This window comes from Trichechus manatus, unplaced genomic scaffold, assembly GCF_000243295.1.
Source record: "Trichechus manatus latirostris isolate Lorelei unplaced genomic scaffold, TriManLat1.0 scaffold00117, whole genome shotgun sequence".
NCBI classification, from domain to species: domain Eukaryota; kingdom Metazoa; phylum Chordata; class Mammalia; order Sirenia; family Trichechidae; genus Trichechus; species Trichechus manatus.
Window position 1 is genome coordinate 1,536,783 of NW_004444053.1, and position 14,876 is coordinate 1,551,658.

Below are 14,876 nucleotides of genomic sequence, written 5' to 3' on the forward strand. Positions count from 1 at the left end.
AAGAGACAGCTACCTCTTCAAACTCCATCCCTTGCCCATCATTATGAGGTTTGTTTTCTGCCTGTGGACAGCCTGTTTGGCATGTGGCATTTGTTGACACCTGCCTAGCATGTCCCTGCAGAGTCACAAGAATGCCACTAACTGGAAAACTTTGGGAAACACAGCGCTGGCTTAATGCCTGCTGTTTTCAGGTGATCTCCATCCCATTTCTATTTGAGGGTGTTCAATGACTTGTCAGTGCAGAATGCAAACAAGCTAGATTTATCTAAGTTGCCTTTGGTTAGTAACTGGCTGTTTTATTGTGGCTTTAAATTTAGACTATGTGCATTTGGGGGGTAAGGATGGCTTTGCAGATAATATAGCAGCTGTGTGCATCTTGCTTAACTCCCTCATTACATCACTGTCTAAAACCAAACTTATTTTTATTAACTACAGAATTGTTTTGAAGACTTCTATGACTTCTATATCCAGGACACTATTAAATACTATAGAGGATTCAAACAAGTAGAAGACACAATCCCTACCTCAATGTGCTTACAGTTGGGGAAGTAAGACATTGTGGAGCAGAGAAAAGAGTGTGTGGCTTTGCAGTCTGACAAATATGAGCCTCAGTTTTATAATCTGTAAAGCAGAGATAATAATCTCAACCTTGCAGAGTGATTTTGAGATACAGAAATTCAAGATGTAAAACACCTACCAGAATTCTTGACCCCTAGTAGACACCATCGTTATCATTATTATTACTCTTAAAAAAGATTATCTTATGATCCACCAACTGTGCTTCTAGGTATTTACCCAAATGAGTTGAAAATGTATGTCCACCTAAAAACTTGCACATGGAAGTTTAGAGGAGCTTTATTCATAATTGCCCAAAACTGGAAGCAACCAAGAGGCCCTTCAACAGGTGAGTGGATAAACAAACTCTGGTACATTCATACAATGGAATATTATTAAGCAATAAAAAGAAATGAGTTATGAAAAGACATGGAGAAGCCTTAAATGCGTACTGCTAAGTGAAAGAAACCAGTCTGAAAAAGCTACATACTGTATGTTTCTAACTCTATGACATTCTGGAAAAAGCAAAATTATAGACACAGTTAAATGATCAGTGGTTGCCAAGAGTTGAGGGGAGGGGAGAATGAATAAGTGAAGTACAGGGCATTTTTTTTTTAAATTGTACTTTAGGTGAAGTTTTACAGAACAAACATTTTCTCATTAAACAGTCAGTACACATATTGTTTTATGACATTGGTTAACAACCCCACAACATGTCAACACGTTCCCTTCTTGGCCTTGGAGGACCTTTTTTTTTTGGTGAAAATATACACAGCCAAAGATACACCATTTCAAAAATTTCTACATGTACAATTCAGTGACGTCAGTTATGTTCTTCCAGTTGTGCTGCTATTCTCACTTTAGATGAAGGTTTACAGAACAAAATAGTTTCTCATTAAACAGTTAGTACACATATTGCCTTATGACAATGGTTAACAACCCCACTACATGTCAACACTGTCCTTTCTCAACCTTGAGTTCCCTGTCACCAGCTTTCCTGTCCCCCTCTACATTCTAGTCTTGTCCCTGGACTGCTGTGCCTCGTTCTTCCTGTTTTGTTTTATGGGGCTGTCCAATCCCTGGATGAACGGTGAACCTCGGGAGTGACTTCACCACTGAGCTGAAAGGGTGTCCAGGGGCCATACTCTTGTGATTTCTCCAGTCTCTTTCAGGCCAGTAAATCTGGTCTTTTTTTGTGTGTTAGAATTTTGTTCTACATCCTTCTCCAGCTCTGTCCAGGACCCTCTGTTTAGATCCTGGTCAGAGCGTCAGTGGTCAGTGGTGGTAGCCGGGCACCATCTAGCTGTACTGGACTCAGTCTGGTGGAGGCCTTGGTAGCTGTGGTCCATTAGTCCTTTGAACTAATCTTTTCCTTGTATCTTGTTCTCTTCATTCTCCCTTGCTCCCCAAGGGGTGAGACAAAGTGGAGTATCTTAGATGGCTGCTCACAGGCTTTTAAGTCCCCAGATGCTACTCACCAAGGTAGAATGTAGAACATTGTCTTTATAAACTGTGTTATGCCAACTGAGCTAGATGTTCCCCGAGACAATGGTCCCCACAAGCACAGGGCATTTTTAGGGCAGTGAAGCTATAAGGTCACTATGAGTCAGAATTGACTCAATGGCAATGGGTTTTTGAAACTATTCTGAATAGTTTCTGTAATCAATACTGTAAATGTGGATACATTATATTATACATTTATCAGAACCCATAGAACCACACAACACAAAGCTTAAATACTAATGTAAACTGTGAGTTTTAGTTAATAATAATGTATTAATATTGGTTTATCAACTATGTCTTAGGCTGTGTTCTTTAGAGCAAAACCAGTGAAGCATGTATATATATATATATGGAGAGAGAGAGATTTATTCCAAGGAAATGGCTCACGCAGTTGTGGAGGCTGGCAAATCCCAAATCCGTGGGTCAGACAGTAGGCTGCTGGCTCATCTCTCAAGAACTGGAGGGAAGAGGATGATGAGTTGGATGCAGGATCCAGAAAGGGTGAGATTTGCCAGGACATCCATATACATTGGATGTAGGCCACACTTCCAAGGAAACTCCTCTTTCAACTGATTGGCTACTCACATCAGATCACAAAATGGAGGATGATTACATAATATCTGCTAAACCACTGAGAATTATGGCCTAGCCAAGTTGACACATAAACTTAACCATCACAGTCCACCCCTTGTCAACCTGGCACCTGTACACATCTCCTTTAAACGTACATAATATCTAAATAAAGACAATTATAAAGCCATACTTACGCTTAACATGATACAACTAACATGTTTACCACTGAAAATATACTAGCCCTGTTTACATCCTATATTTTACAATAACTAATGGAATAAGAGAGGGAAGAAAACAAAGATATATGTGCGTGTGTGTGTGTGTGTGTATGTACTCATAGACGTATAATGAAACAAGGAAGAAATACTAATAACAATTACAGTACCCATTTCTGCAACTGGTCATGTGGTTGTAGCTGGTATTTTGAACAACTTTCTTTCACCACTCATTCTGTATTTCCTTTGCTCTCAGTAACAAGCCAAAAGCTGTTTCTCAAAAAGAGGGTAGTTATTTGCAGAGGTTGGCAAAGCTTTACTCTAAAACCCTAAAGGTCTGCTCTATGATTCACTAATAAAAGCCTGCCAAAGATTCCAAACAGTATCTCTATCTACCACTGACATTTCAGGCACCATTGGATCAGATGGATCATATGGCCCAAGTGGCAGAGCAGCTTGCACAGCAGCCTGAACCTGGTGCAGAGCCTTCTCTTGTTCTGGGCCCCAATCAAAACTAGCAGCTTTTTGAGTTACTTGGTAAATAGGCTGGAGTAGCACACCTAAATAAGGGATATGTTGCCTCCAAAATCCAAAGAGGCCCACCAGGAGTTGTGCCTCCTTTTTAGTTGTAGGAGGGTCCATATATAATAACTTATCCTTCACTTTAGAAGGACTATCTCAACATGCCCCACACCACTGGACCCCTAGAAATTTCACTGATGTGGAAGTTGACTGAATTTTTGTCCGATTAATTTCCAGCCCTCTAGCACACAAATGTCTTACCAATATGTTTAGAATAATTTGATGATTCTTCCTTACTAGGTCCAGTCAGCATCATGTCATCATGTAGTGGTGGACCAGTGTAATGTCTTGTGGAAGGGAAAGGTGGTCAAGATTCCTGTGACTAAATTATGACATAGGGCTGGAGAGTTGATATAGCTCTGAGGTAGGTCAGTAAAGGTGTATTGCTGGCCTTGACAGCTGAAGATGAACTGCTTCTGGTGTTCCTTTGAAACTGGAATTGAGAAAAAGGTATTGGCCACACAATAGCTGCATACCAGGTACCAGGAGATGTATTAATTTACTCAAGCAATGAAACCACATCTGGAGCAGCTGCTGCAATTGGAGTCATCACCTGGTTAAGTTTATGATAATCCACTGTCATTCTCCATGATCCATCTGTTTTTTACACAGGCCAAATAGGCGAGTTGAATGGGGATGTGGTGGGAACTACCACCTCTGCATGCTTCAAGTCCTTGATGGTGGAACTAATCTCTGCAATCCCTCTAGGAATGTGGTATTGCTTTTGCTTTACTATTTTCCTAGGCAGGGGCAGTTCTAATGGCTTCCACTTGGCTTTTCCTACCATAATAACTCTTACTCCATATGTCAGGGTTCCAATGTGGGGGTTATGCCAGTAGCTGAGTATATCTATTCCAATTATGCATTCTGTAACTGGGGAAATCACTACAGGATGGGTTTGGGGACCCACTGGACCTACTGTGAAATGGCCATGAGCTAACTAACACTCTATTAATAACCTGACTTCCATATGCTCCCACTGTGATTGGTAAGCCACAGTGATGTTTTGGGTCAGTTCAGAGCCAGTGTCAAGTAATCCCCAAAAAGTCTTATTTCTTTTTCTCCAATGAACACTGACTCTTGTAAAAGGCCATAGATCCCTTTGGGGAAGGCTGGGAGAAAGATTAACAGTATAAATTTTTGGCAGTATATTCGAGTCCTTCCTCAAGGGGACCCGGCCTCCCCTTCATTCAAGTTGTTCTGGGTCTGTAACTTGGCTCAAATCTGGGAATTGACTGAGGGGCCATGACTCTCTATTCTGGCTATTCAAGCTAAACTGCTATTCACTTGATCTAAAATTCTTCCACTTGTACAGAGCAGGTAAATATTTAGTAGATTTCCTATCTATTTCACTCCTAGGGACATCATGACTAAGTAGCCAACGCCATAAATCCATATGAGTCAGACTATTCTGATTACTGCTTTGACTCTGCTGTCCATTATTATAACCACACCCACCTTGTCTTTGGTGATTAAGTGCTGCCACTTGGCCCATCACCATGGGGTCCACTCAGCCCCATTGTAGTAGGTGGCTTCATTTAGTTAGGGCATTTCCCACTGTTAAATACGACTTACATAAAATAACAATCACAGCAGTCTTCAAGGATACCAGACTCTCTTCTCAAATTTTTTCTTCCCTGTTGCGGTAAAAGGTGTGTACTCTGGGCACTCCGTGGGTGGATCCTTGTGTCCAACCTGATAAAACAACTCTAGCATGCCAGTTTCCCTAAGCCTTTGGATACCCTCTTCTACAGCATACTAAGGCAGGTCTGGCAATTCAACTTGAGTAATCCATGCTTCAGTGAACCAACCAAATAAACTATTAGATCCTTTTCTAATCTCTCAAGCTCAAACACTGAATGAAGAATCTATGCATAGTGAGCCCATACCAATAAACTCAGACTGATCCAACTTTATGTTCTTTGAACTATTATCCTACATCCTAATAACGATTCCCTCACAGATTCCCCAGGTTTTTGTTTTTACATATTAGTAAAGTCAGGCAATTCTTTTGGAGTGTAGCATACCTACTTCTGGATGACACTTTGTACTTCATCTTTTGAAGTTCACTGGGACTTAAGTCTAGTTATAAGTCTAGGAGCAAAAATGGGTGGTGAGCGTGTGTGCTGTGGGACATTCAGCAAAGTCTTGTAAGGCATCTGCCTCAAGCAATACCCCAGGCAGTGCCCCAGGTGCCAACCCAGACAATATCTCAGACAAAGACTCTTCAGGCATAAGTGGGTTGATCTCATCAGCTGGGTGTGGAAGGGATAATGATTTTACTGTAGAGGGTATCTTAGAAGGCAAAGATGGAGTAATCTCTTCAGATAGGAGTATAAGGGCTGGTTCTGTTGGCAGTTGTGATTCAACGGAATTTAGCAGCTCAGTGTACCTAGCTTCATGATTATCTGCCCATATATCCCCATCCCAAGTTTCAGGATCCTGTGTCTTCAACACCCTCAGTTTAACTTGAAACACCATTCAAGGTTGGGAATTCAATTGGCGTTGTAATTTTGCCATTCTTACAGTAAGACTCTGGGTTTGGTTTTTGGCAATATCAGCTCTTTTACTACAAGAAATAAGGGTTTATTTAAGGGCACAAGTGGGAGCTCTTCGGTCTTTTATGTGACACTTGAGATGTGATGCTGAAGCCCTGAGCTCTTCTCTTTTTTTCACAATTTTGTCCAACCAACCAGCTTCCTTATACTTCTCATTCTGACAAAATTGTAGAAAAGTATCAAATATGCTATCACCCAGAGCCTTGTCTCTCACAAATATTTGATCCATTGGTGACCATATTTTGCATAATTCTATTGGCAATCGGTTTAGTTGGTTTATTCCACCTCATGCCATGGATTAGCAGGGTCTTCTGTACTACTGGAGGCACAGTCATCAGCACCTTCAAGACTAGACAGACATGAGAACCAGTTCAGAAAACTCATCCTTGTAATGTTTTTCCTCTAGAACAACTCTTGGTACCAAGTGTCTTAGGCTAGGTTCTCTAGAGGAGCAAAACCAGTGAAGCGTGTACATATATATAAATATTTGGAGCCCTGGTGATGCAGTGGTTAAGAGGCTTGGCTGCTAACCAAAAGATCTGCAGTTCAAATCCACTATCTGCTCCTTGGAAACCCTATGGGGCAGTTCTACTCTGCCGTATTGGGTTGCTGTGAGTTGGAATCGACTCGACGGCAACAGGTTTGGTTTTTTGTTTTGTATATGTGTGTGTGTATATATATATATACATATATATATATATATAGAGAGAGAGAGAGAGAGGGAGAGATTTCATGCAGTTGTGGAGGTTGGCAAGCCCCAAACCCATGGGTCAGACATCAGGATGGAGGCTTCTTCAAACTCATGTGGTTTCAGGGGCTGATGAACCCAAATTGGCAGGTAAGATGGCAAACTGCTGGCTAACAGGGTTGCAGGAGCTGGCGAATCCCCAAATCTGTGGGTCCGTAGGATGCTGGCTCACCTTCTAAGAAATGAAGGTCAGAGGATGATGAGTTTGATGCAAGATCCAGAGCAGGCAAGCTTTACCAAAACATCTATACATATAGGGTATAGGCCACAACCCCAACGAAATTCCCCTTTCAATTGATTGGCTGCTCACATCAGATCACAAAATGGAGGATGATTACATATTATCACCAAACCACTGAGGTCATGCTTAGCCAAGTTGACACATAACCTTAACCATCACAACCTACAACCAACGTACAATTGGAAAGCAAGATGTTAATAGAAGAAACAATGTGCAGAGGGCAGAGGGGGCACATGGGATTCATTGTACTTTCTGCACAATTTTTCTAAAAATCTAAAACTGCTATAAGGGTATAAAGCCTATTAAACAAACAAGCAAAAAACTTATTAAAAAAAAAATGATCTTATACGGTTGTCTGTGAAATGTGGACCAACCATGCCAAGAAAAATCAGAGGCAGAAGGAGGCTGAAGGTGATCAGGAAAGGCTCTGTAGATGAAGAGAATTTTATTGTTGTTGATTAGAGGAAGGAGACTGCATGTGCTTTCATTAATTTCTCTGTCTCATGCAAAAGCCAACCTGCCTCCTTTTTGGAATCCTAGATACTGTTAATAATGGAGGATGTGGAGCCTGCTGAGTTTGAAAAATGGACTGTGGCCAAGATTCAACATCCTGCCCCCGGCAGTTCAGAGGAGGCCCGTTTGCTCTCTGTAAGAGCAGAGGGGAGCTGCTCTGGCCTGGTGCAGGCATTGGGCTTAGTAGAGACTGAAGAGAGTCAGAGAAGGAAGCAAAAAGCTACAGAGAACTAGGCCCTCTGAGGCTGCTGGACAGGACAGAGGAGGAGGCTGAGGGGAGGAGGGAAGAGAGGAAGTGTGGGAGGAGTTGGTCTTGGCCACGTTCTGGCCCAACCACCTCTGCCTTTGCTGTGTTTCTAGTCCAGAGTCTTGCCTTCACCCTCATTTCCTACCCCCAGTCCAGGAGGGTGGGGAGAAAATCTTTGTTAAAAAAAAAGTCTCCTTAAATAGTAAAGAGTGTCTACCGTAGCATTGTGCTCTTTTAAGATCTAGCTACATGGGGTCAAATTGACAACAGCAACTCAAAAGATTAGGTAGGAAACTTAGGGGGCAGTGAGTTTATGTTAATGGGTGAGGACAACTTTGGAAAAGGAGGATGAGAATAGTTGCATAACTTGAAGAATGAAATCAATGTTGCTGAATCATTCACGTACAAATTGTTGAATTGGTGTATGTTCTGCTGTGTATATTCTCAACAACAAAAAAGACAATAAACTAAAAAAAAAAAAAAAAAAAAGAGGATCCCTTGAGGATTATTTTAAATAGGTTATAAACAAGAGGAAAGCCAGCACTTCTCATGCCCCACCATTCTTTTTTCTTTTATTTTCATCCCCATGCTCCTTACCTCATGTGATTTAATTTTCTTTCCCTTTTCTCCTAAGGGTCAAGGCTAAGAGATGAGAGACTGAGGGAAATGGAAGGCAGCTGAGGTGTGGTCATGTTGAATTTCCCTCCCTGGGTGCTGGGATTCTGGGAAAACTGCCCTATCCCAGTGAATTTCTTTAGGGTCATGGAGACTAAATATCCCATTTTCAGTGACATTGCCTTTTTTAAAAATTTTTTAAAGTCTTTTTGGTCCATTTTTATGGAGGTATATAGAGCTCCTTACTTGGCTTACAAATCTGATAGGAGAAAGTGGATTAAAAGAAAATGAGGGGCATAGAAAAGCCAATAAGAGAGATGAGGTGTTCTTGGCTTTCAACAGTCAAGTCCAACAAAGTCCTGGCTGCCTTAGGTATTGATTTCCACCCCCTTTTCTTGCCGTACCTGAGGTCAAATTCAGGCAAACGCTGTGCATTTCCTGGGTCTCTTAGTTCTGGCTCTGCCTTCCAGAAGACTTCTCTTACCCCAACTTTGAGTTATTTCCTCCTCCTGTGTGACCTTATTTGTTGGACTTTTCCCAGTGTGGCAATGATCACATTGTACTGTAATTACCTCTCGGTAGACTGTGCTCTCCTTGTATCTTCCTGACATGTAGTGGACACTCAATTAATGCTTTTTGAATGTTGAATGAATGAATTAATATGCCTCCTTTATCCTCTCTTCTATCTCCTAAAGCTTACATGGCTCATGTCCCATTTCGCCAGGACACTCCTCTCTGGTGTCTACGGTGAGAGTTGAAGTAGAGTTCAGAGAGCACCTGCAGAGCTTTATTCAGATTTCATACATATTTTGGCCATGGTTAGATGGTACCTTATCTTTGTGACCTAACAGCAGACTAAACTCAAGAGTAAGGAATATAGGCTTTGGAAGTGTGGCCCTGAAAGTAGTTGCGTTGTTGTTGTTGGGTGCCGTCGAGTCAGTTCCAACTCATAGCGACCCTACGTACAACAGAACAAAACACCATTCTCACAATCATTGCTATGCTTAAGCCCATTGTTGCAGCCACTGTGTCAATCCATCTCGTCGAGGGTCTTCCACTTTGTTGCGTCCTCTACCTTACCAAGCATGAGGTCCTTCTCCAGAGACTTGTCCCTCCTGATAACATGTTCAAAGTACATGAGACAAAGTCTTGCCATCCTTGCTTCTAAGGAACACTCTGGCTGTACTTCTTCCAAGACAGATTTGTTCATTCTCTGGTAATCCATTCAGTATTCTTCGCCAACACCATAATTCAAAGCCATAAATTCTTCTTCGGTCTTCCTTATTTTCACTGGCCAGTTTTTTCAGAAGTAGACAACCAGGTCCTTCTTCCTAGTCTATCTTGGTCTGGAAGCTCTGCTGAAACCTGCCCATCATAGGTGACCCTGCTGGTATTTTAAATACTTGTGGCAGAGCTTCCAGCATCACAGCAACATGCAAGCACCACAGTATGAGAAAATGACAGACCCATTGAAAGAAGCTGGGAGGAAAGCTAATTCTCTAGCCACTCACCACCACCACCAGTTACTGTTGAGTTGACTTCAACTTATGGTGACTCCATGTATGTCAGAGTAGAACTATGCTCCATAGGTTTTTCAATGGGTAATTTTTCAAAAGTAGATAGCCAGGCCTTTCTTCCAGTGCTCCTCTGGGTGGACTCTAACCTCCAACCTTTCAGTTAGCAGCCAAATTACTTAACCATTTGCACCACCCAGGGTGCAAAATCTCAGACCACAGAAGAGCGAAGGGCAGAAAGGCACACACCATATATCTTCAAGTCAGATGCATTCAGGTTCAAATGCTTCAAACTTCTTGTCGACAAACCTAAATCAGATGATCCTTATTTTCAATTGAGCACGGAGTCACAGTTTCTTGCAAAGTACAAAGGGAGGTATTATGGATTGAATTGTGTCCCCCCAAAAAGTGTATCAACTTGGCTAGGCCATGATTCCCAGTATTATGTGAAGGTCTACCATTTTGTCATCTGATGTGATTTTCCTATGTGTTGTAAATTCTATATCTATGATGTTAATGAGGTGGGATAGGCAGCAGTTATGTTAATGAGGCAGGACTCAATCTACAAGATTGGATTGTGTCTCGAGCCAAATAAAAGAGAGAAGCAAGCAGAGAGACATGGAGACCTCATACTACAAAGAAATAAGAGCCAGGAGAATAGCACGTCTTTTGGATCTGGGGTCCCTGCCCTGAGAATCTCCCTGACTGGGGAAGATTGATGACAAGGACTTTCTCCCAGAGCCAACAGAGAGAGAAAGCCTTCCCCTGGAGCTGGCACCCTGAATTCAGACTTCTAGCCTCCAAGACTGTGAGAGAATAAATTTCTGTTTGTTAAAGCCATCCACTTATAGTATTTCTGTTATAACAGCACTAGATGACTAAGACAGGGTGGGGGTGGGGGGATCTATTGAGATAAAGGAGGAATAACAAGTCAGCATGAGTCTGTGGGTGGAAAATTGCTTTTCGCTCTGGTTTCTGAGTAGATGATGGTCAGAACTGGCAGAGAGTCCAGGGCATGTCAGCAGTTCCAGAAAGGAGATGTTTTTGCTGTAAACCTTGTGTTGATTCTCCGCTCTTCTTTTCCACTCCACTCCACGGGGTGCCACGGTTCTCCATTACACAGGCTCACATTTCTTTAAGTACAGGGAGCTGCCTCCCTGTGCTCCAGAGCTCTTTGCACCTCTGTTAGAGCAGGGACCACATTCTGCCTTCCAGTAGTTGTGGATGCAGCTGTCTCTTTCTCTCAAAGCAAACATAATGTACTTTCTTACTCATCCATTTTGGCACCAGTGCATGCAGAGAACTTCCCCATTGTAAGAATTTCCTAAGTATTTTAATTAAATCTGCTTTTTGGCTTAAGTACCAGATGGACAGGGAAATTCACCAAGTTCAAGAGTAATTTTGACTTCCAAATGGAAAATAGTTGTCTTACATTAGAAATCTTACCTGGGTCTTTCTACCACTCAGCCTCAAGACAATTTCTCAGTCCTGCAGTTGCTTCCCCAAATTGCCCTTACCTTTCTGCTATTGCCAAGACCCCAGGATCTCAGCTGACTTTTCCCTCTGTTAGGTAATCCTCTCTCACTCTGTCCTTTTGGTACTCTTTATACTTGAGTCCCCTAAGGCTGGTCCCAAAACAAGTCACAGTCCTCCCAGGTGACCCTTCCCTGCTACCTCTCAAAGGGAAGTACACAGTCCTTCTTACTGCTTTTGATGAGGGAAAGAAACTAGGAAAAAAACAAAAATGCAAAGCAGTTCCTGGTCTTTTACTCCTGACTCCCGTTTCAGACAGAGATTGGAAACCGTGGTGGAATCTGTGCTTTGCTTTTATTCATGAAGGTGAGACTCTGCTAAGGCTACCTCCTCCCATTCCCCTTCTTAAGTATAAACGGGAGGATAAAATTGAGGTAAAGCAGTCAGAATAAAAGCAGAGATTTGTTGAGAATCTATTGGATGTCAAGTATTATAAAAACAAACAAACAAAAACCCAACCAGTTGCCATCAAGTTGATTCTAACTCATGGTGACCCCACGTGTGTCGGAGTAGAGCTGTGCTCCATAGGATTTTCAGTGGTTGATATTTTGGAAGTAGATTGCCAGTCCTTTCTTCCAAGGTGCTTCTGGGTGGACTCAAACCTCCAACTTTTTGGTTACCATTTGAGCATGCACCACAGAGAGACTCCAGCAAACATTATACTAAGTTTCTTTACATATTGTTTCATTACTTTGTCCACTAAACTTATGAGGTAAATACTGTTGCAATCCCATTTTACTGATGCAGAACTGAGCCTCAGAAAGATTAATTTGTGTTCAAGATCCCACAGCTATAAAGTGATGGGCCAGAATTTATATCTTACTCCAAAACAATGATATTCACTGATAATCATCTCTCAATAGATGCCTTCTAAACACTAGTGAGAAGTTTGCATCTTTGAAAACATCAGACTGGGTATAAATATCCATTTTACTGAGGCTCTGCCTTTCATAGAAATTAACTACTGGAGTTTATTTCCTTATTGCTGGTCTAACAGGAAATGGTCTTCTTCATTACTTATGAACCAGTTCTTGGAACTAAGACCATAAGCCTTGACTTGGTGCAGGAAATGGTGTAGTTTTGCATGCTCAGGAAACAGTGACCAAGATAAAATATTTGGTAAGTTTTATACCTTGATTGAGAATCGGGGACATGGAGGAAATACCTGAACATCTTTCCATGCCACTAAAAATTTTTCCACAAGGTAATTTTTAATGACTGCATGGCATTCCATTGAATGGTTGCACCACAATTTAACCACATAAAAATTCGGGCAATAAGGGAGTTATCAACAAGAGCAAGGGTAATTTTATAAAAGAGGATCTGAGGATTGTGTGGCCAGGAGCCAGCTTTTTTAGCTTTAGAAACTTGTTTGGAACTAGCTCTGTCCATGAGGTAATTTATACAGGCTATGAGCTTTTCCTGACAATGAGGAGAGGGAACCTGCCTCTTAATCTAGCTTCATTACAGCCAAGTCCATAAAGGTCATCCAACTCACTCTTGTTGTCTTGAAGAATGTCAAAGATTCAGGTGCCAGTTCTCTTAAACTATCTACAGAAAACATAAACCTCCTAATCCAATGGGGTAAGGCTTATTTGTAACTTAGATCTCCTGAAGCCTTTTGTAGGTGAAGAGGATGGAAGCCTAACACCATTCCTAACTGGCTGCCAGTCCTGGTAAGAATGCCCAGAATGTGATCCTCTGTCTTAGCTAAGTTTGAAAGAATAGCATGTTCTGGAAAGAAATGCAAGGAGGACTAATCTGATTTTACCTACTGGCTAAGGATCAAAATTTTAAGAGAGACATATTTGGAGGTGACTCTCTCCAAAGCAGGAAGAGTCGACAAATATTGGATACCTGATTTAAGTCATTAATGAGTCATGCCCTAGAATTGTGCTCGTGCAGCTGGTCAAACAATTTCTTGTTTTGTTTCAGATCCAAGATAATAGATTTTCACAGTGAAAAAGTATCTCTAGAGATATTTAATCTAAGTTCCTCCTCCAGACTGGACAATAATGACAAATGACATCTTTCATCAGAAGGGATTGGGGTACTGGAATAGAAAAGGAGATAAAGAATCATTAAATTAGTATCTCAGCAAGAGAAGGGACCAAGTCTTTTCATAGCACCTAGCACAGTACCTGTGATACAGTATGTCATAGATTGAATTGTGTCCCCCCCCAAAATATCTGTCATCTTCTCTAGGTCATGATTCCCAGTATTGTATGATTGTCTACCATTTTATCATCTGATGTGATTTCCCTATGTGTTGTAAATTTTATCACTATGATGTAGTAAGATGGATTAACCACAGTTATATTAATGAGATCTACAAGATTAGATAGTGTCTTAAGCCAATCTCTTTTGAGATGTAAAAGAGAAAAGTGAGCAGAGAGACTGGAGGACCTCATACCACCAAGAAAGCAGCGAGGGGAGCAGAGCGCGTCCTTTGGACCTGAGGTTCCTGTGCTGAGATGCTCCCAGACCAAGGGAAGATTGATGACAAGGACCTTCTTCCAGAGCCGACAGAGAGAGAGAGAGCCTTCCCTTGTAGCTGAGTCCCTGAATTTGGACTTGTAGCCTGCTAAACTGTGAGAGAATAAATTTCTCTTTGTTGAAGCCATCCACTTGTGGTATTTCTGTTATAGAAGCACTAGATGACTAAGACATAGTAGTAGATGCTTTTGTGAATAAATAGAGGAATTAGATGTTGAAATAGAACTGTGGATTGTTCACCACCACACTGGGTACTCCAGCAGAAGGGTATGGAGTCACCCTTCTCTCTGTTTGGCCTGAGTCTGCTTCAAATTCTTAGCTCTATAGGTCAGGAATTTTCCAAGAGATCACTTTAAATCAATCTCAGAAATAGAAGTAACGAAGAAGGGATGGTATGTAAATAGCAATTTGCAGATGGGATGAGTGAGAGGGAAGAATGCTGACTTTATACCGACAGGGATCCTTGTTGTGTTGTTCTTAGGTGCCATTGAGTCAATTTTTGACTCAGAGAACCCATGTGGCAGAGTAAAACTGCCCCATAGGGTTTTCTAGGCTATAATCTTTAAGGGAGCAGATCATCAGCTATCTCTACCCATCAGAAATTCTTTTAACAGCGGGGGAGGCTGACAGGCCATGTTGGTGGCTATGTAGTAACAGAAGACCTGATTGACCTTGACTATTGATCGGCCTATTACAATAGAAAGGTCAGGGGCCACAGATTTAGATGTGAAGAATTGAAGTTGTAAAAAGCAAAACATAATGCTTACAGTGTTTGTGTTCTTTCTGGAAAGAAGGAAATCTCTTTTTAAAACAGAGGTATCCTGGAGGTGACACATGAAGAACAGAAATCAGATTCATGATCTCCAAATCCTACTTTTTTTAGAACTGTCCTTGGATAAGTCAAATGAACTAGAGAAGAGAAAGTCTCAGTTTTCCAATTGCAAAACTAAGTTGGCCCAAATTTGTATTCCTCTTTATGTTAC